This window comes from Schistocerca gregaria, chromosome 1 (genome assembly GCF_023897955.1).
Source record: "Schistocerca gregaria isolate iqSchGreg1 chromosome 1, iqSchGreg1.2, whole genome shotgun sequence".
In the NCBI taxonomy this organism is placed as follows: Eukaryota; Metazoa; Arthropoda; class Insecta; order Orthoptera; family Acrididae; genus Schistocerca; species Schistocerca gregaria.
The window spans coordinates 505638567-505666114 of record NC_064920.1 but is presented as its reverse complement, the minus strand read 5'-3'; the positions used below and the strand labels follow the sequence as shown (position 1 = coordinate 505666114).

Below are 27548 nucleotides of genomic sequence, written 5' to 3'. Positions count from 1 at the left end.
ACACCGTTAGGCCGTCTTCCGCTCACACCCCAACATCGTGCAGCCCGCCTCCAGTGGTGTCGCGACAGGCGTGAATGGAGGGACGAATGGAGACGTGTCGTCTTCGGCGATGAGAGTCGCTTCTGCCTTGGTGCCAATGATGGTCGTATGCGTGTTTGGCGCCGTGCAAGTGAGCGCCACAATCAGGACTGCATACGACCGAGGCACACAGGGCCAACACCCGGCATCATGGTGTGGGCAGCGATCTCCTACACTGGCCGTACACCTCTGGTGATCGTCGAGGGGACACTGAATAGTGCACGGTACATCCAAACCGTCATCGAACCCATCGTTCTACCATTCCTAGACCGGCAAGGGAACTTGCTGTTCCAACAGGACAATGCACGTCCGCATGTATCCCGTGCCACCCAACGTGCTCTAGAAGGTGTAAGTCAACTACCCTGGCCAGCAAGATCTCCGGATCTGTCCCCCATTGAGCATGTTTGGGACTGGATGAAGCGTCGTCTCACGCGGTCTGCACGTCCAGCACGAACGCTGGTCCAACTGAGGCGCCAGGTGGAAATGGCATGGCAAGCCGTTCCACAGGACTACATCCAGCATCTCTACGATCGTCTCCATGGGAGAATAGCAGCCTGCATTGCTGCGAAGGGTGGATATACACTGTACTAGTGCCGACATTGTGCATACTCTGTTGCCTGTGTCTATGTGCCTGTGGTTCTGTCAGTGTGATTATGTGATGTATCTGACCACAGGAATGTGTCAATAAAGTTTCCCCTTCCTGGGACAATGAATTCACGGTGTTCTTATTTCAATTTCCAGGAGTGTATTAACGAGTATAATGTATTGAACATTATTTCGATTTATTCGCAGTGTAAGTGACGTAAAAACCGAAATTATTGTAAAAAAAAAGTTGCTCTGCGTTTTGATGACCCAACGACTCTCAAATTGCCATTCTGTACTCTTTTCTTGTGCGCCAACCGCTGCATGGTAACAACGCTGACATAGATGGCTCATGCCTCGCTCTACCGCGCCAGACATGATACTTTTGACACATTCTTGAGCATCTGGGGCTCCCTTGTGTCACTTTCATTTTGGCCAAGCCCTGTATATATCATAGATTTGGACGAAATCGGTGATGACGTGTACGAGCGGTCGCCTTGTTAGTGAAGAATTTCAACCCGTAGCCTCCCCGTTCTCCCGATACGAAGAATACGTGGGGATTAAAAAAGGTTGTGCGATATTTTCTGAAGAAGTAATGCTCGTTAAACTGCAAAAAAAGCCTTTAAAGATATGCCTGAAACCAAATGTTTGTGTATGGGCCATTTATCTTGAGTCGAGAATGATCGGAACTCAACGGCATAGGCTGCCTCCAGGTGACTGTTTATGTATCTGTACTTACAAGCGCTTACCCGGCAGTCGGATTTGCATAATTTTTTATGTTTGTGGTTTATGAAGTTCGGAACTCAAATATCAGTTTCCCAAAGCAGTTCGACATTACTCTCAAAAATGCTCGAGAAAAGAGACTTCGAAGTTTTCTGAGGAAAATTATCCATATTTATAAAAGATAATTCATCTAATCAAAATTTTTGTGAAAAATAGACGTCATCCCGTTCCCAATTACGTACCCTACACAAAATTTCAATATTCATTGCGATTATAAATTCCTAACTATTGATATTTATAAAAGATGAACAAATTTTAATGTAATTTTTAATTTAAACAAATTTGTTTGCGATATTTTATAATTTGTTGATAGTTAAGAATTTATTTGATAATTAAGATTTTATATTTGTAAAGAAAACTGGAATTTCGCGTCTAATATGTCTAATATGTAATTAAAAACAGGTTGATGTCTATTGTTCATAAAAAATGATGAGATATATTTTAATTAGCTTACATTAGATGAACTACACGTTTAAATGATGCAGGTATTCGATCTGAACGGAAAAATGAAACAAAAAAGAAAGTATGGCGAGATTAAAACCATCGATCCATTGATTACCTGATTACCGTCCTCCAACACTACCGTGTCAGTCACACGGTCCCGTCGGGAAAAATCACCTAAACTTTAGTGAGTAATAGTTCCTTGGAAAACTTCTAAGTCGATTTTCTTTAGAATTATTGAGCATTGCATTGAACTGCTCTCGAAAAGAGCGAAAGTTCTTAACTGTACGAACCATAAATATAAAAAAATTACAAAAATCCAATTGCCGGGTAGTCTCCGTGTTAGCCCTCCGACTGTGATGCTGTTGTTAGACAAGCACTTAACAACTGCCTTGCACATCGGCCGCTCTGGAAGTATAGTTTTATGTTTGTGCCAACATCAGAACGAGGTTAATGATTCGGTGAAATGTGGACAACGGAAATAGTATAACTGTAGTCGATTATTGGAAACGGGAAATAGCAGACGTAGTATTCTGCTGTCGTTTAGCTGACAGTAATAATCGACAGCCACCAGTGATGTACTCCGGACGTCGTCCTCAGAGCCGCATTCCATATGAAAAGAAACGTAGTTCCAGGGACTCGCCGAGACGGGATGGCGATAGCCCTTGCATAGTTCGCACATCGGATATGGAGGAGCGAGTGTTGTTACGCGTAGGCGATCTTGAAACAAATGCGTGAATAATTGGAGCTGCTGAAAATATAAAACACGCTCATGCGCGGTCAGTTAATGTATTCATATCACATAAAACGGGTGCAAGCTCGCAGGTCCCAAGAACGCCATGCCTGCGGCTACTAAGAAGCGCTGATGATCCACAGTTCACAGCTTACATTTCAGTTACGTATGAAGAGGGATTCACAAAGGGTGCGATAATAAGTTACCGCAATGACAACGTTAGGGCAAATGCAAATAATTGAGCGACCATGGAAGCAAAGCGTAAGGTTCGGTGTAGTAACAGTGTGTGAACAGTTAATTGTGGTAACATTCTCATAGGGCCATAACTTTAAGGGACAAATTGGCAGGTTTTTGCGCGTAAAATAACCCGTGCTATTGGAGAGTGTTACCGTTTCAGAAAGACAGTGGATGCGATTTTATGCACGACGGGGCACTACCTCATTTGCTGCTTCTTGTACGACAATACCTACCTAACACAGATGTTCACTCAGCGATGGATTGGTCGAGCAGATGACCTTCATCCCTTGGTTTCTGCCTACAGCTTCGTTTAAAGACATTGGTGTACTCCAGATCAGTGGGTAACTGGCACACGTTAGAGGACATTATACCCCTTACACGTATCCAACAGCAAGCAGGTGTATTCGCACAAGCTTACAATTCTTTGAGGAAGGCTGAAGGATGTATAAGAATAGTGACAATGATACTGAGCACCTCATGCGTAAGCAATATGTATGTTTCATTGATTTGATAAATTGTGTAAATGACATCATGTAACTCCGTAAGCTGCTATTTAATGTACTCTTTATTGTGCGGCTTGTTTCGAGGAGAGACCATTACCCAACACAGATTTTTGTTTACAATGTTACATATAGACGTTAAAAATACAGTTCCAAAAATACGATGATTGTAAATAACGTTTAGTCATGAAGAGGTAGATGGATGGGGTGTCAATAAGATTTTTTTCACCGAGTGAGGAGGCCACTGGTTAGCAAATTGGCCTCGTATTTACGAGGGGCGTTCAATAAGGAATGCAATTTTTTTTTTTTTTTTTTTTTGAAAGCTTGATTTCATTCAGGACTCCAACACACCCTATTATTCCCCATTAATTTTGTTACGAAATTCCATTTTTCAACATAATCTCCGTTAATGTAATGGCTTTAAGCCACCTTATTGGGAGGGCCTATATGCGCCGCACGGTACCACTCGACCAGTCGACGTCGGAGCCAACATATTGCTGCAAGTTTCCTTCATTTGGCCAAACAGATGGAAGTCGGAAAGTGCGACATTTGGGCCGTATGGCGCATAAGGGAGAACAGTCCAGCGAAGCTTTATGAGTTCCTGCCAGGCGTGCAGACTTGTGTCAGGTCTTGCGTTGTCATGGAGGACGAGGATATCAGCACTACAAACAGAGACGTCCAGTAGAGCTGCGAGATGTTTCATTGTGATCCGCCGATCACCTCGAATGAGTGTGTCCGCACGTTCCGGCCGGCACGTCGGAGATCGGACAGGTTTGCGCGACCGTGTTGCGATGATGACAGACGTATCGCCCAACGACTCTCCGTGCTTTTGCTCACAACCAGGTCTCACTAGACATTCCGTAAGCGCCTATAATTATCTGCTAAGCTCTGGTTTTTCCGCCAGAACAACTTAGTGACAGCTCTTTGCTTGGAACGCATCTCCGTTACAGACTCAATTTTGAAGGCTACGTACAAAGCCGTCACATAGTGGAACTTATCAAAGTAAAGGACCTCAAACGGATGACTTACAACAAATTCCGCATTTTCTCAACCGAAACTGGCGGAGAAAAAAAATGTTGCAATACTTACTGAACGCCCCTTGTAGCTTTTCCTTTTTTATCCTAAATCGCTACAGGCGAATGGCTGGATGGTTGCTTTGAAAAGGCACGATTTATTTCCTTCACCACCTTTGAAGCGTTCAGAGCTTGTGTTGCGCCTCTTATAACCCCGATGTCAACGGGAAGTTAAACCCTAATCTTCCTTTCGTTTTTCGAGGTGATAATTAAAATCGCCGTCTATCACTTGTTCTTGTTCCCAGTTTCGTATTGACGCCGGACCATCCGAAAGCGGCCTCTGATCCATTGAGCAGTTGGAAGTGAAGCCCGATTCGCTCGCTTTATTTTGAGCGAAGGCCAGGCGGCACGGGCGCGGCGTTCTCTCGTCGTGGCGCGTACGGCTTCGGCAGTCCGGCGGTGCCGGCTTACAGTAGGACGCGGCCCGTCATTGATTTTCCGCGCGCCACGCGTAGTGCGGCCGAGGACAATATCGGCGGCCTTTAGCCGGGCCAGCTGCGCCTCTGGCTGCCTGCCTGCCTGCCTGCCTGCTGTGCACTGCCGCAGTCTGCTGCCGGTGCCCTCGCGTTATTGATCGACATAACGGCGCACATGTATTGGCAACCACCATGCACGGATCTCTCACATCGTTACGAGCACGTGCTAGCTGGAGGCGAGCTGGTGTTGTCAGGTATCCCCGGCTATCTTGAGCTGTTCAATCCGCAGTACTTCCCACAGCGTCTGTGCGTGGCGCAAAAGTCACGCGGCAAACACGACGATCATTGTGGCCCCCTCCAGTGCTTTATTGCGCCGAGCGTCCGTGGGATTTTGAAGTAGCCACTTTCGCAACAAGACTGTGCTGCTACCATCTTGTATCCCGCGTAGGGATCGAGAGAACGGCGCAAGAGAGATTAGGGCACGTACAGAGGCGTTGTTGTTGTTGTGGTCTTCAGTCCTGAAACTGGTTTGATGCAGCTCTCCATGCTACTCTATCCTGTGGAAGCTTCATCTCCCAGTACCTACTGCAACCTACAACCTTCTGAATCTGCTTAGTGTAGTCATCTCTTGGTCTCCCTCTACTATTTTTTCCCTCCACGCTGCCCTCCAATACTAAATTGGTGATCCCTTGATGCCTCAGAACATGTCCTACCAACCGATCCCTTCTTCTGGTCAAGTTGTGCCACAAACTTCTCTTCTCCCCAATCCGATTCAATACTTCCTCATTAGTTATGTGATCTACCCATCTAATCTTCAGCATTCTTCTGTAGCACCACATTTCGAAAGCTTCTATTCTCTTCTTTGTCTAAACTATTTATCGTCCATGTTTCACTTCCATACATGGCTACACTCCATACAAATACTTTCAGAAAAGACATCCTGACACTTAAATCTATACTCGATGTTAACAAATTTCTCTTCTTCAGAAACGCTTTCCTAGCCATTCCCAGTCTACATTTTATATCCTCTCTATTTCGACCATCATCAGTTATTTTGCTCCCCAAATAGCAAAACTCCTTTACTACTTTAAGTGTCTCACTTCCTAATCTAATTCCCTCAGCATCACCCGACTTAATTCGACTACTTTCCATTATCCTCGTTTTGCTTTTGTTGATGGTCATTTTATATCCTCCTTTCAAGACACTATCCATTCCGTTCAACTGCTCTTCCAAGTCCTTTGCTGTCTCTGACAGAATTACGATGTCATCGGCGAACCTCAAAGTTTTTATTTCTTCTCCATGGACTTTAATACCTACTCCGAATTTTTCTTTTGTTTCCTTCGCTGCTTGCTCAATATACAAATTGAATAACATCGGGGATAGACTACAGCCCTGTCTCACTCCTTTCCCAACCACAGCTTCCCTTTCATGTCCCTCGACTCTTATAACTGCCATCTGGTTTCTGTACAAATTGCAAATAGCCTTTCGCTCCCTGTATGTTACCCCTGCCACCTTCAAAATTTGAAAGAGAGTATTCCAGTCAACATTGTCAAAAGCTTTCTCTAAGTCTACAAATGCTAGAAACGTAGGTTTGCCCTTCCTTAATCTAGCTTCTAAGATAAGTCGTAGGGTCAGTATTGCCTCACGTGTTCCAACATTTCTACGGAATCCAAACTGATCTTCCCCGAGGTCGGCTTCTACTAGTTTTTCCATTCGCCTGTAAAGAACTTGCGTTAGTATTTTGTAGCTGTGACTTATTAAACTGATAGTTCGGTAATTTTCACATATAGACAGTCAATTTTACCTCGCTCAGTACTCGAAAGTAGAGCGGTAGCTTTGGTACAATGTATCCTCCCTAATGCAATTTGTTGTGGCTTGCGGATTATACGAGGTGTTGTCATGAAGCTCTATCTTTCACATGAAAAAAGTAAAATTGCGTAAATAAATATTGAGTCGACAATGAGTTTAAGACTTTGGGATGAGGTAGAAATTTATTGAGATTATGTGCAGAATAGGTAGGTGTGTCATTATAAAAGTGCCAAGATTGGTTTTGGTTCGATGTGACTACCATTTGCGATGCGGCAAACATCCCACCCGTAAACAATTTCTTCCCACACTCTTTGCGGCAAATTGGGCGTAACTTATGCAACGGCAGCGTAGATTCGATTTTTCAGGTCGGCTAAGTTGTATGGTAGGGGAGGAACAAACACACGGTCTTTAATGAAAGCCCAGAGAAAGAAATCCAGTGGTGTCAAGTTTGGGGAGCGAGGTAGCCACGAGATTAGCGCTTCACGGACAATCCACCGACCTGGGAAGCGATTTCGAACTCTCGCGACCCCCTTCCTGGTGGTATACCATTCCATCTCGGTCATATTCATCGATCTGTGGAATTAAAAAGTTTTCAAGCATATCCAGATAAATGGTACCAGTGACAGTTTTCTTGATGACGAAGAAATGGCCGTAAATTTCAATTTGCTAAGGGAACAAAACACATTAACTTTCGAGCTGTTACGATCGTGTTGTAGGGTTGCATGTGAATTTTCTTTCCTCCTTATTCTTCAGTTTTAGGTGTTCATCATGCCACTGATACGAAATGTAGACTCTTCGCTGAAAATTATTGTTTTCAGGTATGTCCTCTATCGATGCAACATTTCCGCACACGAATCACCACGGGCAGCTTTATCTGCATCCCCAGTGTGTTGTGCCATTGTGAATCTGTATGGTTTCAAGTGTCAACATCAACGCAGTACTCGCCAAACACTCTATTATGGAATGCCAGTCTCGCGAACGCACATCGGTTGAATTTTGTGGACCGCGGACAATCTGTTCGTCAGAACGATCAACATGTGATCGACCTGGTGGTTTATCATGTCTCAGTGATTAAGTCGTCTCAACAAAGTTCTTGTGCCAAGGGTAAATTGTAGGCCTGCTTGGACGTCTTTAGCGTATCCGGTGCGAAATGTACGCCGAGCAGTTGTTGCAGACATCGTTTCCTGAAACCAAAACGCACAGTGAGCACTCTGCGCTCCAGTGAAAGCAGCCACTTTAACTGTGACCTACGCTTGCACTCCTGGTGGCACTACATGAATCGAATTTTAGGCTGTTCGCTACAAAATGTCACAATTACCGATTCTGTAAGTTATCTCAAATTTGTATATCATTGCAAAGTTGTGAAGTCGATTTTGACTCACCCGGTATTTTTTGTAGGTTTGTAGGTACATGCATATAATCCTGATACAAATCCAAATATCCGTGACAGTTTACCGCAGCACACCGCTAGAGGATCCAAAACAAAACGGCGTAGCCCACTGAGAAGTGGCGGTGGGCGGCGCCATTTTTTGGCTCCTCCAGCGCTGTGCTGTGGCACTGTGACGTGCGCCAAGACTGCATACAGGAATCTGCAAACAAACACCATTTTATTTCATAAATCCCTTTTTCTCCTCGTGGCGGTAGTTAGAACTTTACAATTACATCTCAGGTATAGGGTGATTATAATTAAACTTACTTAAGAGGGTCCTCATGAAAACGAGTGAACGTAGGACAGTGAAACTTTGTGGAAAGATTTGTAAGGAGATGCGGAAGAGAAATAAGGAATAAACCATTGGAAAAAAAACTTTAATGGCTACCTGGGAGGATTCAAATCTGGTGCTGTTTCTGGTTACGTTTTTGTAATACTCAACCAGTGATTCAATTTGCTCCTGGGAGAGACCGATGGGCAGTTGCACCACGAATTGTTGAAGTTGCCTTGGCTGAGAAGCGCGATCTTCAAGAAGTGCACGAGCTGTTTCACGACAGCAGAATATTCCATTGTCCAATGTTCGAAAAGTGCTGCGAATAGTTGTGAAATGGTAACCGTACAAAATTACCATTACTCACCCACTTCTGCCACGTGACGTAGACATTCGAGTAGACTTTGCTCATATGTTTCTTGCAGGGGTTGAAGTTGACGACAAGTTGCCGTACAACATTTTGCGGTGTTGTGAAGCACACTTTACGCTCACTGGACAGTGACCACTCGCAGTTGTTATATTTGGGGATCGTCACCGACAGGGAACGTTCCCGACGTTCCTCTGCAAAGTGAACCCGTCACTGTGTGTTGTGGCTTCACAGCACAAGTCACGATTAGTTTGTTTTTCTTGGAGGAAATCGGAGCTCAAGGGACAAGGACATGCAGCGCGAACCGTACACGTTACTGTGGTCTGTTTCGCCGACATGCGACCCTGTCTCAAGGGGAGAGAGGTGCTTTGCACTCGTCTGTTTTGATGCACCATGGAGCTCCACCTCACATTGCTTGTGAGGTCTCTCAGTTACTACGTAACACATCTGGAGTAAACCGAATCATTGACCGATCGCTCCAAACTGCGTAACCACCAAGAACACCGGATTTGAACCCTCGCAGGAGGAAATTAAAGTGTGTTTGTTTCAATGGTTTATTCGTTATGTCCCTTTCGCATGTCCATATAAACGCTTCAAAAGTTTCGTCGCTCTACAGTCACTCGTTTATCACGGAGGCCCTCCCAAGCAGCGAAAGTTTAATTGGAACCACCCTGCAGCCCCTCCCGCTGGAGGTTCGAGTCCTCCCTGGGACGCGCGCGCGCGTGTGTGTGTATGTTTTAGCATAAGTTAGAGTAGTGTGTAAGTATAGGGACCGATGACCTCAGCAGTTTGGTCCCTTAAGAATTCACACGTTTGAACATTTTAGAACCACCCTATATATAGTTGCAGAAGGTTCGACCGTTATAGCCGACGTATTGCCATCGAGTGAGACTGCGCAGTAATTAACACAGATCTCGCCACCATCGTGTAATTTCCTCATGGTTGTCCCAAATAATGTGAGTCGAATGCTAGAATTGTTGCTCAAAACAGGGTCGTTATTCACGATATACTTTCATTACAGAGGCACTCGAATCCTTGAAACTTGGAGGTTTCAGAAATACTTTCGCTTTGCCCCACCAGCCAGTGGAAAATTCCCTTCAGAATCTAATACAAATCGCATCGCACTGCAAGCAGTTAAATGTGTAATGGCAACATCTCTGTCTCCTAACTTCGCCAGTGTACGTCTTGTAGCACACGTCATGAGCTGCGCCTCATAGGTCGTGGTCAAATTTTAGGTACGACGTACTGATGTACTGAAATAAATGAAAGTGGGACGATAGCCAGGTAAACCAGAAGAACAAGACTTGAACAGTATGAACATAAATTCAAAAAATCTATCGAATAATTTAATCAGAATTTTGTATCCAAGAGCTGAAAGAAAAAGTATTCAGTTGAATGAAGTACAGAAATACAGACAATTTACTAAATGCACACGAATACAATGGGATGATAGGCACAGTAAGCACCGCACTAGAGGGAGACGAAACCAATTAATTTGTGTCTAAATGATTACAAGAGAAATTGATACATGTACCTGGTAGGTTTACAAATATTATAAATTAATTATTATTCACCTTAAGTACGAAACGTCTTTCAGTGTCTGCAGTTTACGTTAAGTAAACCGTGTCAGGTGGCGCAATGGTTAGCACCCCGGACTCGCATTCGGGAAGACGACGTTTCAAACCCGCCCCGCGTTCGGCCATCCTGATTTAGGTTTTCCGTGATTTTCTTAAATCGCTTGAGCAAAATGCCGGGGTGTTTCCTTTGAAAAGACACATCCGACTGCCTTCCCCATCCTTGCCTATTCCGATGGGACTGATGACCTTGCTGTTTGGTCCCCTCCCCCCAAAACAGCCAACCCGTCACCGTTAAGAAAATGTGTATAAAACTCACTCAGACACACAAATTAAGAGAACATGAAGACACCATAGTGTCAGGATCAAAAATTGTTGCCATTGTATTTGTTAGCGTTCAACATCCTGTCTTCAATTAGGCGCCAGCAAACAGTGATATAAGGAATGGGACAAAGCGTAGTTTTAGAAGCTCCTTTCAACTAGCTTAGAGTACTTTGGTACGATGATGGAAAACTCTGTAGGATGACTATGGAGGTCAGAATTACTGCCTTCATTATCGATTGAGCTTTCTGCAGCTATTTCGATTCACTCGAAAACACAGGAAGGACAGTGTACACTTTCGTATGATAGACTTACTGGAACCCGTGGGGCTGTGGAGGTAGCATGTCTATAGCATTACGAAGAACGAAATAAAGGAAGGAAGTCAGTCAGTTGGTTAGGCAGTCATAATATTTGAAATGGGCTACAACCTGACAACTTTAACACACTGTAACCGCTGTGAAAGACTGTTGACTTAATTCTTGTTTAACGGCACAAAATTAACGTTTGCTGTTTTACTGGAATATTGGTACGAGCGTTGTTTATAATATTGTACTCGCGTATTGAAGACAGAAATCATACTAATGACTTCACCGAAAGAAATAGACCATCGTACGTAACTAAACTGATGATAATTAAGTGACAACGCTCTTTCAGTGAGCAGTTTAGTTGACATAACAATCAGCGAAGTGTTTTACTCCATAATTCTTCGATTTACGATTTCGCGTACACAGCTGCATATACACAGTAGGTACACAGTAGCTTATTGTATGGGCTGACCGATTTGCATGTTGTTTCATTACAAACCGTCTTTATATAAAGATGCGCAACGCTGTTGCACAAACTCTTCGGTGTGCTCCGATCGTGGTGATTACTGCCGATAATACCCAATTTTGTCTGAGCAAGTATTATTTAACTGTCAAATACGTAAGCACAGTAATCATTGAATGAGCATTTAAACGAAATTAGAATAACTTTTTTTGCGCCGTCAGTGGGGCAATGACATACAACGTAACTAAAATAAGATGCGCGGAAAATTCAATTTTTTCTATTAGCATCCCTTATTCATAGTGCCAGCGGTCATGTAGACTTGAATTTTCAGTGTTTCGTCATCAGCCCGGATACTGGTTTTGCTGCAGCTTTCCACACTACCCTTTCCTGTGCAAGGCTCATCATCTCTGTGGACCACTACAGCTTACATCCACACCAGGTTGCTTACCGCAGTCAAGGCTCGCTATGTCTCTAAAATATTTAAACTGCTCCACTTCCCTCCATTTGCAAATTTGACCATGACATAATGTCTCGAGATTGGTTCTACCGGCCGATTGTTTCTTCTAGTTAAGTTGTCATGAATTTCGTTTCTTTCCAGTTAGAATCGGCACCTTATCATTCTTCTGTAGCACTACATTCTGTTCTCTTCTTTGAATTTTTTTATCTTCCTCATTTCACTGAATTTTAAGCTGTAGTTGATGAGAGTACAGTGTTGTCACCATATCAATTTAGAGATTTTGTTTCTTATGTGCGAAGACTCAGCTATGTGGCTCATAGGAGGCCCCTCACATTTCATGTCTGTTTAAGTGAATTAGTCACTCCTTGTAGTCTAAAGACTACTGAATGAGATTTGTCTGTAATAATGTACTGACCATTAAATCTGTATTTCATTTTTACTGCAATAACTGTGTCATGAGCCACCAATGGTCAGTAAAATGCATCTTAACATCACTGCACTTTAATTGCATGACAAATGCTCTGCTTGTTTCAGTTTGGAAATCCTAGTTTTAGGGCATTCGGGAGGACGACGGTTCAATTCCGCCTCTGACCATCCTGATATAGGTTTTCCGTGATTTTCCAAAATCGCTCCAGGTAAATGCTGGGATGGTTCCTTTGAAAGGGCACGGCCGATTTCCTTCCCCGTCCTTCCCTAATCCGATGAGACTGATAACCTCGCTGTCTGGTCTCCTTCCCCAGACAACCCAACCTAGTTTTAGGACAGTGTCTGAAGTTTATAATTGTGATTGGGAACTACATATAGAATGATGAAAATAAAACTGGCATAAATATAGATTTAATGGTCAGTACATTATTACAGAGTTTCATACGAGGCTACACTTCAGAAAGGACTTCCGAACATTTAAATTAGAGGTTCGATGGAAGATAGTGCTGACCCACAAGAGTGTGTGTTGCTGTGTGTTGCATGTTGATTAAATTCAGACACAAGAACCTAAATATAATAAGACAAAATAAAATACATAGGCGAATGCTCTTTCAGCGGTACATTTGGAGAAACCCCGTACCAGAATGTGGTTCATTCGAAAACGCACAAAGTGACGTGATAAGACTATTCCTTATTAAAGTGAGGGTTACCACTTTCTTCCGCTGACCCCTTGAGTTTGTGTACAGTGTTAATAAATTTTTATTGTTACTGGCAGACGGCATTTTATATCCTTTTTTCTTTGCTCATCGTCAGTTATGTTGCTTCCCGAATAGCTAAATTCATATGCTAGTTTTAGTGTTTCATTTCCTAGTTTAGTCTTCACAGCATAACCAGATTTAGTTTGAGTGTATTCCTTTTTTATTCATCTTGTAACTCTGTTCAAGACATTGTCATCTCTTTCGACTGCTCTTCGAAGTCGTTTGGTATCTCTGACAGAATTACATTATCATTGGCATACCACAGTGTTTTTGTTCCTTGCCCCTGAATTGGAATTCCCTTTCCAGAGAACTTCTTTATTTAATCTACTCCGCAAACATAAATTACTAGACTGGCAAAGGGGCAGCTGTTACTGAAGCCTGAGGCAGCAGTGTTACCTCACCAAATGTCATAAGCTTTTGTGTATAGTACTACAACAGTTTTCTAAAGCGGAATGAAATTTTAAGCATTACGTGTTGGTCTAAACAAGGTCGGCAGTTGAGCTAATATATGCATATTATTTAAATTTAACAACTAATTTGCAGAATCATGAAATGAGATCATCAAGTTACGTATGAACACGTTTAAAAGAGACTACAGCTTTCATATGAACACCCAAATGATAGACACACTTGTTATCAATGAGAAATAGCACTCTCCACTTACAGGAGCACTTTTATAGTGAGCATGCTATTTGAAGAAAAGCTGAAGTTGATCGAAACCATAGAAGGAACGTATCAGAATGTAATGAATAATAAAGAATAACACAATTATTTTTGTATTTATGTTTTTTAAACTTTCATGGCTATTAATGTACAAAGTAAAACATGTAATCGATAGTGAGGGATTCGATAATAAATTGAGACACCAGGAGTAGTTGATGAGTTTTGCCATTTGGGCCACAAAATAACAGAATATGGCTGAAGTAGAACGGATACCAACGGTAAAATGTTCTCATCGGATTACAAAAAACGCGAATGCGCTCCTGCTTAAAATAAAAGGCTCTGACTGAAAACCGGGCGTTCCAGCTGCCTCATTCTACCTTCCTCAGCACCTTTAAAAATTTTCCCAATAATTTTGGCATTTGAGTATTTTGCGCTCTTTTTAACACGCAACTCACCTCTCACTGCCATAAGCTCCCTTCATTGTAACTCGCTCACACTAGTCCATTGTTGTAGGTCGCTCATTTCCACCCAGTCCCACTTACCCATTCTCACTCACTCATCTACATCTAGTTCAACTCATTGTCATAATCTCTTTATGTCTCTCTTTCACTGTCTCCTGTCTCACAGCCACTGTCTCCTTCGTTCTGTCCTATTACTACTGTCACCTCTTGGCTTTTTTCTACTGCACTTGTCTCATTCATTCATTCATTCATTCATTCATTCATTCCCTCCTATACTGCTGCTGTGTCTTTTCACTGACACTATCTCTTGCTCGTTGTTATTGTCATAAGTTCGCTCTCATTATTACTGGCTCTCACCCAATTTCACTTTCGCCTTCTCTTTATTCCTCTCCCACTGGTACAGTCTCCAAGTCACTTTTCGTAGCACTGTTTTGTCACTGTCAACTACGTTCCACTGCCACTGCCACCCCCCCCCCCCCCCCTTTCTCTTAAACTGCCATTGTTTCATTCGCTCTTTCTACACCACAATAACCTTCTACTGACTTCCAGTCTTTAATACTTTTCTGTCTGTATCCCACTGCCACTGTCTCCTTTTCTCTCAGCGAACATGTTTGGATGCCAAAATCTTTGAGACCAATTTTAAAGGTGCTGAGGAAGGTAGAATGAAGCAACGGGTACCGCACGGAGTTTTTTTTAAATAAACAAGAACATATTCTCATTTTCTGTGCCCCAATATAAGCATTTTTCCATTTGGTCCCCTTCTTTTCGCTGCTGCAGCAGGGCATGTAACAGATGTGAAAAGAATTCATAGATCAGTAGAATTTTGATAGTTCGGTTATGTGAAATTAAAATAATGTAAATCTAATTTTACACCACAGACCCGATTTAACCCGCACAGAAATTTCGCATTTGCTTCGGTTCTACAACATGGGGTTTCCAGGACCTTTCTGATGATAACGATGACACTGACTGCATATTTCTCCGTGTTATGTCACTGTATAAACTACGTTTGTGCCTCACTCCGGATTTTGCGCGCGTGTTTTACGTATACAAATAGGACAGTTGTGAACCTCTATATATCGGAAACGAATAAAGATATCAAGAAAATTTTCGACGTTGTTCGAGATAGGGATCCTAGATTTGCTGTGCACCTGTGCACAGCCTTTTTAGAATCTGCTGCTCGGTACCGCAATACCGTATTTCGACCGTTTCTCGATAACGGCCAATGAATTTAAATGGATAGGTGGCACTTCTAGAGAAATGCCTAATACGTTAAAAATTGAGCAGTTTGCTGCAGTTAGTTATTTAGATATCCGCTGCTGACGGAAAAAAATGGTGAATGAAAAAAGTTTTTTCTTGTTTCCTCAGGAATCGGCCATGAACTAAATGGTGCATACATAAGCCACTTAAAGTGTACCGTACACCACATCTAATGAAAAAGAAAACAACCGATTTGCTCCATTTACGTAAGCTGGAGTAAATGTGCAATGTTCAAATTTTGACCTTGTAGTGTAGGTTAGTTACAGTAAAACAATCCTTCTGTTGGGTAAACAAATGGTCCGTAGCCCAATGGCTATCCAAAACACTCGACCCTACCGTTGTATCACTAATAGAACCCGAGGTATGAGCACCGAGAAAATTCCGTTTTTATGTGCGGCATTTTGGACCGTATTGTCAGCGTATGCTGCCGCTTGCGTACCGATAAAAGGCCGATTAGCAATGGCAAGCAAAACGTTACAGAAAAAGAGAACTATGTTACCGTCAAATATAAATGTAAATGCTAGGAAGTCTTTTCCAAAGTATTCGTCAGGAGTTTAGCGTTGTCCGGAAGTGTAACGTGAACGATGAACAGTTTTGACAAGATGAGAATATTGGCTTTTGAAATGGATGCTAGATAATAACGCTGACGATGGGTGGGTGGATCTGGTTATTGATAAAGGGCTGTTGAAAAGGTATAAAGGAATCGTCAATTTGCTAATGAAGGAAAGCATTCAGGAGTAAGGGGAGGGAGGGGGCAAATGATTGTAGAGGGACATGAAGGTTTGACGACAGTAAGAGATTCAGTTGGATGTAGGCTGTGGTGGTTACGTAGATACCAAGTGCCCTGTACATAATAGACTGGCTTGGAGACCAGCATCAAACCAGCGTTCGGACTGAAGACAACATTAACAGCACTTAACGACCATAGTCGCCCGCGATATTACCATATTCGTATAATAGTTCGCGATTAGTCTTACGCACTTACTGGTTAATGAAGAGTTGCGTCAAGGAGACCCATACTGAAAAGGTTCATGTTTTGTATTACTTCGAGCAACGTATCTGTAAATTAGGTGTGTAACAGAATAAAAATTAACAAATAAACGTGGCATCAGAGCCACTCCTTTCGCCAAATATACTGGATGCAAAACTAGGGTTTTCCCACATTAACGCTCGCAATACCATAAAGGGGGAGGCGGGGGTTCCACTTCGTGCTCACCTTTAGAAAATGTTGTAATTTTGTCAATTACCTTACACCTTAAAATTTTGAAAAAATGTTATTTCTAGTGATTTATTCTACCAAATTCCATAAATGTGTTAAAATTTTCAGTCATACTTATAAAAGTTTAAGTCTCGTTTTTAGACCTCACTTTCCACAATGAACGTCATATTCAATATTTTCAGGTTCAGGAGTTTACTGACACGTCAGTATGTCTGTGAAAATTATGATATAGATAAAAGTCAACAATAGTTAACGAAATTTGCATGTTTCAACTTTTATATTATGTTTGGCGTAAAGTATCCCCCTTTTAGTGGTATACGTTATTGAAAAGTGTTGATGTTGCTAAGAGTGTGCTAAAAGGTATTTTCATGTTCTGGGCCCTACAGATTCATCAGTAGCTCTTTAAAAAGTATGTTCTTATTATAAGCCAATAACATTTAAACGAATTTACCTTATAAAAAACTTCTTGCATGGACGCGAAGAACTCCTTCCACCCCCTGGTGATGCGCGTTATGAAAAATTCGTTCGTATTGCTAGGATTAATCAAATGGAGTGTGGAACGCTTACGGCCCATCCCAAAAACGGCTTGTTGCCAAAAATTAGAAATGTTATGAGCAGTTAAATAGAGGTAATCTAGTTGCTTGCCAAGAATCTGTATTACCTTTTCAGAGATAAAAGGCATAAATTTTGTGCCAAAAGAAGAACTGGTTATTCCATTCTACAACACGATTTAGTTATGAACACGACCCAGTATATGGAAAATGAATTGGAGAAAATACTTAAATATCAGAATCACAATAAGAAATATGGTAACATGCTCCGAACGGTCTTCAACCGAATGGGTGTAGGTTAGGAACTGGATTCCTAGTAGAGAGGGAATGGGTTGGGTCACGTTCCCGACCCTAACCTCACCTGCAAGTCACACATCAAAAATATATCAGTAGTACAGCAGATACAAGAATATGGCGAGAAACATCTGGTGTCTGATATAAAGGAAGATCTTGAACTCCCCATAGATGCGTTTAGAAGGCTGAAACTGACAAAAATAACAAGACGATGAAATATTTTGCGATGTCGCTGTTCGGGACTTCTCTTCTGTCCATGTAATTTACCCTGGAAGGAACATACATCAAGGATTTACTGAATGGTTAATTTGGGTCTGGGAAATGATGATGAGGAACCGGCTGCAGAAGAAGAAAATGTGCTGCTGATCTGCCACCAGTTGAAGGTGACAGTGGAGGTGCTAAATTGTGCTACTGCTAAAGACTCATTCTTTGAATGCTGTAATTTATGACTGCAGTTATGTCACCTTATTTATGTCATTTCATTGTAGCTATTTTTGTTACTGTTTTTGGCGAATTAAAAAAAAGTGATTGTTGGCTTTGAATATTCCAACGTGACAGTAGACTATTTAAGCTTAAATCGCAGGGAGCGTGTTTGTTATAAATCATAGACTGGGCACATTTAGTCTACCTTGCGGTGTAAGAAAGAATTTTGAATAAATTTTGAAAAGTTATCTTCGTTTTGGTTGGTCTGGATAACTCGGCAAATAGGACGAAACCGGCCATAACTCTGTTAACATCCTCGAGCAAAATAACAGTCCTTAAAAACAATGTTACGATAAGTAGAAAGAAGACAATGGACCCGTTATAGACTTTAAAACAAGGATACGTTTACTAAGGACATACCCAAGTAAAAACTAACTGCCATTGAGTTTATCGAAGAATTTTGATAACGATAAAAAGAGTTTTGCGGTTGTCGTAGACGGAAAATAGCCAAACTGAATTTTTTCTGTAGTGTCAGAAGACGATACATAGCAAAAAATGACATTAATGACGAATGGATTTTAAGTATGTGTCTGTTATTAAAAACAATGTTTTCATCAAACTAGTTTTGCCGTATGTTTAAGCTGTTGCATGCACTATAAAGTACGAATCACGTAAATTTCCTTTAGTGAGTTGTCTGGTTTAAACTGTTTGCTTATTGATTCGTTCCATGCCAAATAGACTAGGAGTTCGCGCATGACCATAATGCAGTTTGATAAAATTTTGTGTGAACCTTCGGACATGTTCCCAGTGAACACTGGTACAGTTTTTCGAACACCAGATCACTACATCTGGAGATATAGCCATTTGTTTGACCCCAAAGCGCAGCTTTCAACAGTGCACCTGTGAGTTTTCGGCAGATTTGAAGCATAATATCGTGGATTTCATTACCACAGGTTCCCGTGCCTGATGATACTTTTCTTTCTTCTTTAATTTGCTGCAGGGTCCATCCGGTATCAGAAACCTATATCTAGTGAATGAATGAAGACTAAAACCTGACGTAAATTTAAACTTACGCATAGAACTAAAGTGTTCCAATTTTAAAAGAACTAACCGATTTTGTTTCTTTTACAGGAATGCACATACACAGTTTGTTGGGCTTTTTACAGTAATGTTTAGGATAGAAGTTTTCATTTATCTTTAGCAAATTGCCCTATGTATCTTGAACCACGCGCACGGCAAACATGCATTCAGATTCGTCCCATAATTTAGCGAGCATGTCTAGAGTCCTTGCATTCACTACTGTTGCTGTGCGGCGTCGCAGTTCATCCGAAGGTTTTGGAAGGAAGGTAACATACACGGAGCCGTTGAACACCCCCCCCCCCCCAAAAAAAAAAAAAGATTCCGTGAGATCGGGTGACCTCGGAGGCCACTGGTGCAATGAGAGATCCTTACCTCGTTGTCTCACGGGAGGTGAACACGCAAGTGGTCGAGGAACCAGTGACAATCATGGCGTGTAACTCCACTTTCAGCAACACTGCGTAGAGTGAAATAAAGAATCCGGCAAGTCAGATTTTTGTCTCGTGAAGAACAACCTGGCCAGTGACATGCGACGTTACAAGCAGAATATAAGAGACGCCGTTTTGTGTGACGTTAAACATCGTTTTTACTGGGCTTTCTTTCTTGTGAAGCGCGTGATATGAATGTAAGTTGTTTTAAAGCATCACCCAATTAAAGATCTCCCGAAAACGCGTCGTCTTATGTACCATTTGTCATAATAAAATGACAGGAAACTACATATCGGTAGATAAAGACTTCCTGTAGTTGACTTTTTAGTGTCATGGCTTCCAGAAGCGCCTCTTTTCGATACGTTCTGCATATTAAATATTAATTATGGCCTTTTAGATACAGTCTTTAGACAGTATATGCCAAATTTGGAGCCGCGATTTGTTTGTTGAAGTGGTAGCTCAGTTGATAGCATCGGAAAGGAAGGCAGCAGGTTCGCGTCTGAAGTCTTCCAATATATTTTCAGTCTTTCCTTTTCTAAGAGATTCAGGGTCTTTCTTAATCATTTAATAGGAGTATTATCCCAAAAGTCGATGTTGTGTCTTGTAAATAATGCATTAGCTGCAATTCATATTGTAAAGCCAAATGACTAGAATGTTTCCCCAGTGCCCAGAAATGTTATTGTGGCTGCCAGTCTGTCTGAAAGTAAATACAAGTTACACACTGAAAATGTTTATTATTATGAAACATTTTTGTAAAGTATATGTACCTATCTCTGGGTCTATGAACCAGCTTTTGTTTCTATCTTGCCAGTAAATATATTTTTCAATAACGATAAGCAGCTTTGAAAAAAATCTACTCTTCCATTCAAACGAAATTTCGAAAAGAATCTCGATCCTGAAATCTGTGTGGTGAAGAAGTACGTTATTTCAGTTTGTTGATAATCAGTGAAACGTCGAGAATGTGGAGATATATACAGGGTGTTTGGTGAGGAAAGTTCAATACAGTGATAGTATAAGCAATTCTGAACAAAAAATGTTACGTGAACATAGGTCCGCAAATGCTTCGTTAGGGATGTATGAGTATTGAAAGGAACTTTAATTCTGCAAAATTGATGTGCACAACGTGAATGTATACGCAATACAACTGGACAGTAACATGATTTTCTTGCAAACAATGCATGGGTACTTGCCATGTTTACGCTATGCAACATATGACGTATTATGGTCATGTGACATACGTATTTCAGTCACCCGTTGTTTGTGCAGTTGTGCGGTGTAAGCCGCATTATGTATTGTACCGGCGACGGATCGGTTAGCTGTGTAGTGTATGGTGTTAACTGTTTTCCTACAAGTGCTGCTAACAATGCCACACGTCTACAGTAATAAGGAATACACAGATGTGGTATATGTTTATGGCTTCTGGGACGGTAGTGCTACCGCTGCAAGAGAAGAATACCACAGGCGCTTTCCAAGTCGACGATTAGCTGATCGCAGTGTGTTTACCAAAGTGTTTATCACTTTGCTTGCAACAGGATCTCTTCCAAGTAGACATTTTTCGTCCGAGCGTGCACATGAACAAACTGTGCAAGAACAGGAAGAAATTATTGCAAGTGTTGAACGAAGTCCCAGTACGAGCATACGAAGACTGTCCCTGCGTATGAATGTCCCAATGATACGGGTATGGGAAACATTACATGTGTAAAACCAGTATCCATTTCATATAGAGAGTGTCCAAAATCTCCACGTTGGTGACAATGCCCAACGACTTTAATTCTGTCACTGGGTAACTGAGAACACTCATTTGCTTACATACATATTGTTCACTGGCGACGCCCAGTTTTCACGCCGTGGAATAAACAACACATTCAATAATCATCGATGGTCACGGGAAAATACACACACGTCAGTGAATAGCAATTTCCATAAATGTTTGGTGCGGCATGATCGGTAACCTTTTGATAAGTCTAACAAGCGATAGGCGGGAGAGAGGTACCTGCTTTTTTTTTTTTTTTTTTTTTTTGGAAAATTCGTATGTGGAACTATTGGAAGAAGTTCCTATAGCCAAGCGAACTGGAATGTACTTTCAACATAATGGTGCCCCTCCACATGTTACCTCACGTGTGAAAGACCACTGGCCTCCAAGATAACCTGCCTTACACCTGTAGATTTCTGTTTATGGGATTGGATGTAATCAGAGGTGCACAAAGTGAAGGTAAATACACGAGATGAACTGCTTCCGTCGCATCATGGACGTTGCTTAATTGATTAGGAACCAACCACAGGCAACTGAACAAGCAACACAACATGTCGCTAGAGCGCAAAAGTGCATGGACCTTCATGGTGGGATATTCGAACCTGTTCTGTGAACTTAACATCATCTGTACGATAAGTGTTACAGCCGTTTGTAAAAGACGTGGTACGTCTTTTTAAATTGAATAAAAGTAACATGCATGTTGTAATGTATGATGTACTACATGCAAAGTAAATAAACATTGTGTAAAATGGGTGACATAAATATATTTCTCTGTAACATTGTTTTCAGAAAATCAAGCTACGATCCAGTTGTATTGCGTGTACGTTCACATTGTGCACATCAGTTTTGCGGAATTAAAGTTCCTTTGAATACCCATACCTCCTTAACAAAGCATTTGCGGACGTATGTTCATTTAACACTTTTTGTTCAGAATTATTTATACTATCATTGTGTAAAATATTGACTCCCCGATCATCCTATATATATCCCCATATAATAACCGTGTTTGCAGCAAAAACATGACAACGGGATGACGTATTTTTTAAGGAAAAAACACAAATTCATGATTATTTGATCGAAATATGTTTACACACATCGCCAAATCCCTTTACTTCACAAAGGAAAAAGGGAGAAGAAAAGCAAAAAAATTGATGAAGATCGTGAGTAACGTTGCGTACTGTGTGAAAGTCGATGTCGCTCTCTTCATGTAAATGATCTAGTTTTATTAATTTTCATCTCCCTTCGTAACCAGTTGACGATGTTTTTGGATGATAGGGTTCCCAGTTACTACGGGGAAATGTTGTACATCACAATAAAGTGATTATTTACAGGTGAAATTACTATTGCTAATACCCAAACATATTTTTAAACGTTTGGATATGACAGAGAAGACTCGAAACTATGGGTGTAAGACGATCCAGGATCATTTTTGTTGACGCAGTAAGAGGCTTATTCCCTATTTTCATTGGTAGTTTCCTAGTTCTTGCGTAACAGGGTTATGCTGTGCAATTTACGTATTACAGTATAAAAAAAATAAACGCATCTGACTATAATCATTGATTCAGTACATTGTCCAGACAGAGACCAGTTCTTATGATACCTATAAAAACAAGGATAGTTATTGAAAAAAAAATGTTTTACAGGATTAAGAGTATTTTCATTGGTCCGTTATATATAACTTACAATTAATGACAAGTTGAATGACGACATTAAGATGAAAGCAACACACGCAGCTTCGCGAAAGATGACGGGGTACTCTGAACTTCGGTGCCGGATCTGCCAAATGGGCAGAACACATCATCGTCAAGTATAAGGAAACAATTCAACTGTAGGAAATTCTAAATGTGTGCACCATCAGTAGCGTTGAGAAACAATTGATGAAGCTAAAATTAAACAAGGCTCTAGGGCCCGAAGGACTCTTTGACAAATTCTATACAGGATTTGCAGCTGAGTTATCTCCCATTTTAACCTTAATATAACTTACATTCATTGAACAAAATATTGTACCCTGTGATCGGAAGAAAGCGTAAGTCACCATCCTGAAGGTCCTGGATCTAGGCAGTCAGAAGGATACAGTAATTCTTGGCTTTTGAAAACCATTTTATTCGGTACCATGCCAACGTTTATTAGCAAAAGAAAGATTGTATGCGGTATCAAACGAGATTTGTGACTCGATTTAGTATATCATGGCAGGGAGGACGCAATATGATGGAGAATGATCGGCAAAGTAGACGTAACTTCACGTGTCCCCAGGGGAAGTATGTGGGAGCCCTTGCTGTTCATGTGTATAGTAATTACTTGATAGATAATGTCAATAGTAACCTCAGATTTTTTGCAGATGATACAGTTACCTTCGATGAAGTACTATCTGAAAAAGCTGCAGGAATATCCAGTCAGATCTTGATAAGATTTCAAAGTGGTGTCAAAACTGACAGATTATCTTAAATGTTCAAAATATGAACTCGTGCACTTCACAAAACGCGGTAAAGTACGAGGGTCCTTCAATAAGGTAATGCCACACCACTTTTTCTCGGCCAGTTTCGGTTGAAAAAAATGTACGAATTATTGTGGGACATCCTGGAATATTAGCGCTTCAGTCCACATAGTTTCTTGAAGTTCCGATAGATGACAGCGCTATATGTAGCCATCAAAATGGTGTCTGTAACGGAGGTATGTTTCAAGCAGAGAGCTGTCACTGAGTTTCTTTTGGCGGAAAAGCACAGCATCGCAGATATTCGTAGTACCTTGCAAAATGTCTACGGAGACATGGCTGTGAACAAAAGCACGCCGAGTCATTGGGTGAGACGTTCTCATTATCGCAACAACGTCGCGTAAACCTTTCCGATCTCCTGCCATCCGCACGCAGCTATTACTCCTTGACTCCTGCAGTGTTGGAACCTGCGGACACTCGACGGATCACAAACTCCTCGATCGTCGACTGGATGTCTCTGTTGGTACTGCTCACACACTCTTCCACCACCTGGTGTCCTCTTAAAGTGTGTGCCCGCCGGGTTCCTCGCCACCGAACAGACGAGCATAAAGAGAAACGAAGGATTATTTGTGCAGAATGGCTTGGCGTTGCGAGGCTGATCGTGACAATATATTTTCGTGCATCGTGACAGGCGATGAAATACGCATAGGTAGGATTAAGAGGGAATATTGAAAGGGTTCAAAGAGGGGCGACACTAGTTGTCACAAATTCGTGGGACACTCGGGTGGGCGAGACGGAAATTAAAGATCTGAGGTATCAACGCTTGATGGTGGAGAGCAACTATCTAGCGAAAATCTTTATAGTACGGTGCTTGAAAAAAATTTGTCACACGCGTCAGTGCTGTTCTTAAACTTATGTGTAATGTACTTTCGCATCCAATATGTTGTCTCCTGCTTTGTTAGTGAAAGTTTTTGCAAGAAGAACCTATTCTGTAACTCAGATGACGTAGAAGTTTTTTTGCGCTTTCGCAAATGACGATTAATCACATAATTTTTAAGGGGAAAATTGTCTACCTCAAAAAGTGGCTCATCATAGAGTTGCGATTGTACAAAAATATAGGACTGTAAGGTGTTTACTGCTCTGCATTTAAAAAAATCGGAAAATTTGTTTTACCCCATCTTTTGGGTTATCTGACATGGCTTTAAGTTGGCCACAAATACTCAGATGTTTAAACTTTCTGACAGTTTTGGTACACCTTCCTTCTATTATTCATGAGTTGTCTGAGTTTCTTTAAATTTGGTAGGTGAAATTAGATTATTAAATAGAATTATATCTTGATCTTCTTTTAGATTTTTTGCTTTAATTTTTTATCTTTCTTTAGAGCTGTTTATACTTTGTATATATATATTCTTATTCTCAGCATGGTAACTATTATTCTGGTGTTTATACTTGTTCTCTTGGTTATTTTCGTTGGAATGTTTTGATGTGGCTGAGTGAAAATGCGGTGAGAAGAAGTAGTAAAATGGTAAATTATCGGTTTAATTGAGCCAAAGAAAACACGGAGAGGGAATGTTACAAGATTAGGAGTCTCAGAAACGTGTCTTCGTGAAGCAGCACAAAGATACAATGATTTCGCAATCATATCTGACAAGATTCCATCAGTACGCGCGAGAAGAACAACACTTAGACTTCAAGTTTGTAAACCTAACAGGTGTGCTACCGAAATATTGGCATTATTGAACGCATCCTATTGTACGGTAGTTTCTCGCTGTCGTCGCCTAACGTACATTTTATTCGACAACGGCAGCAACCCTACACTGGAAATATTTTTTTTCGAAGTGATGTAACAATGAAGTACAACGCTTAAAATATTAAAGATGTGACTGTCATTTCTGTGAAGTAATAAGAGTCAGGAAATTATGGTTACAGTAACAAGTTAATGACTTAACAATAACTCTCTCATAGTGTGAAATAAAAATAGAAAATAGCGTATTTAAAAATTAACACGAAAAATAGAATATTCAACCTTTGTGTTCACCTTATAGCATTGACTATTCGCAGTACCCAAATAGTGGTGTGATTCCCAATCACTATATGAGATCTGAGCAGATTTCAAAAAGTCAAAATCAACAGGAGAGCACTAATAATTTTTTTGCAGAATTAAACCATTCATCACTTTTTAGAAAATCAGCAAACGGTGGATGGACTAAGAGTTTCTTTATATGCCTATTCAGTATTTTGATTCTTTGTATCTTGGAAACTGTAAGAGTTGAATTTTTAAATCTTTGTTCGTTCCCTACGTTTATTACAGCAGTTAATAGGAATAAAAACCGAAAATCTGTTATTTCAGAAAACAGTTATTTTGAGCGGTTTTAGCTAACGGGTTAAATCAGGGATGTCGGTAAAACGCTCAACGAACGGTTTTCGGTTATATCGTTTCTTCTTTTTATCCAGCGCCATCTTAACCTGAGTGTTAACAGCGTTCAAAATAACCGGTTTCCGAAGTAACCTATTTTCGGTTTTTTGTCCCTATTTTCGGTATTTAGAAATCGAATACAGATCGAAAAACTATGACTCCATCTGTTTCATCATAATAAATTAAACAGGCACAGATAAGAAAACTTAGTCCGATCAGCATTTGCTGCTTTTCTGGAAAAATTTTAAATGGTTGAGTACTACAAAAAATCGCCAGTATTCTTTAATTGTAATGTTTTGAAACGCTGCTCAAAAATCATGTTTTAATCCAGGATCATATCACTGTTACGAATAGTCAGTACTAGAGGGTGAAAATTGAGTTTGGACAACTCTTTTTTCGTGTTAATTTGTCCGTTTTCAAAGCCCTCAGGCGGATAAAGGCATACTATGTAGACACGGATAACAGATCAGCTACCTTCTATTTTTATTATAAAGCCCGAATGAAAAGTTTTCTCTATATATGATGTCACAAGTTTGTCGTCGCTCCTCCTGTTCTTAATCTTTTAAAGCTAATGGAGCATTATATTTCATTGATACCGCACTTCGTAAAATAAATGCAAACTAGGGACTGTTCCATTCTATAATACAACTAATGCCCGATGACGAAAGGATGAAACAAACACATAGACCCAACGGGGAAAGTCTCGCACACTGCATGTACACGTGTACCATCCAGTAGGCCACGCCACTTGGTAGGAAGTACATTATTCATTAATCAATGCTGTACCAATTCTAATGTCATGTGTTTGTTGCTTGTGTCTATCGGCGCTGTCATTAAAACAGCACCGATCGCTTTTCCCATTTTTCTGTTGTTGTTGTGGTCTTCAGTGCTGCGACTGGTTTGATGCAGCTCTCCATGCTACTCTATCCTTCATCATCTCCCCGTACCTACCGCATCCTACATCCTTCTGAATCTGCTTAGTGTATTCATCTCTTGGTCTCCCTCTACGATTTTTACCCTCCACGCTGCCCTCCAATACTAAATTGGTGATCCCTTGATGCCTCAGAACATGTCCTACCAACCGATCCCTTCTTCTAGTCATGTTGTGTCACAAACTTCTCTTCTCCCCAATTCTATTCAATACCTCCTCATTAGTTATGTGATCTACCCATCTAATCTTCAGCATTCTTCTGTAGCACGATATTTCAGAAGCTTCTGTTCTCTTCTTGTCCAAACTATTTATCATCCATGTTTCACTTCCATACGTGGCTACACTCCATACAAATACTTTCAGAAATGACTTCCTGACACTTAAATCTACACTCGATGTTAACAAATTTCTCTTCTTCAGAAACGCTTTCTTTGCCATTGCCAGTCTACATTTTATATCCTCTCTACTTCGACCATCACCAGTTGTTGTGCTCCCCAAATAGCAAAACTCCTTTACTACTTTAAGTGTCTCATTTCCTAATCTGATTCCGTCAGCATCACCTGACTTAATTCGACTACATTCCATTATCATCGTTTTGCTTTTGTTTATGTTCCTTAT

At 41.0% G+C, this 27548-nt stretch overlaps 1 protein-coding gene across 1 annotated transcript in view; it reads left to right on the top strand.

Annotated features, from left to right (window-relative positions):
• The window catches only part of LOC126354423 (serine/arginine repetitive matrix protein 2), a 232460-nt gene that overhangs the window by 70374 nt on the left and 134538 nt on the right, over nucleotides 1–27548 (top strand). The window lies entirely within an intron of this gene.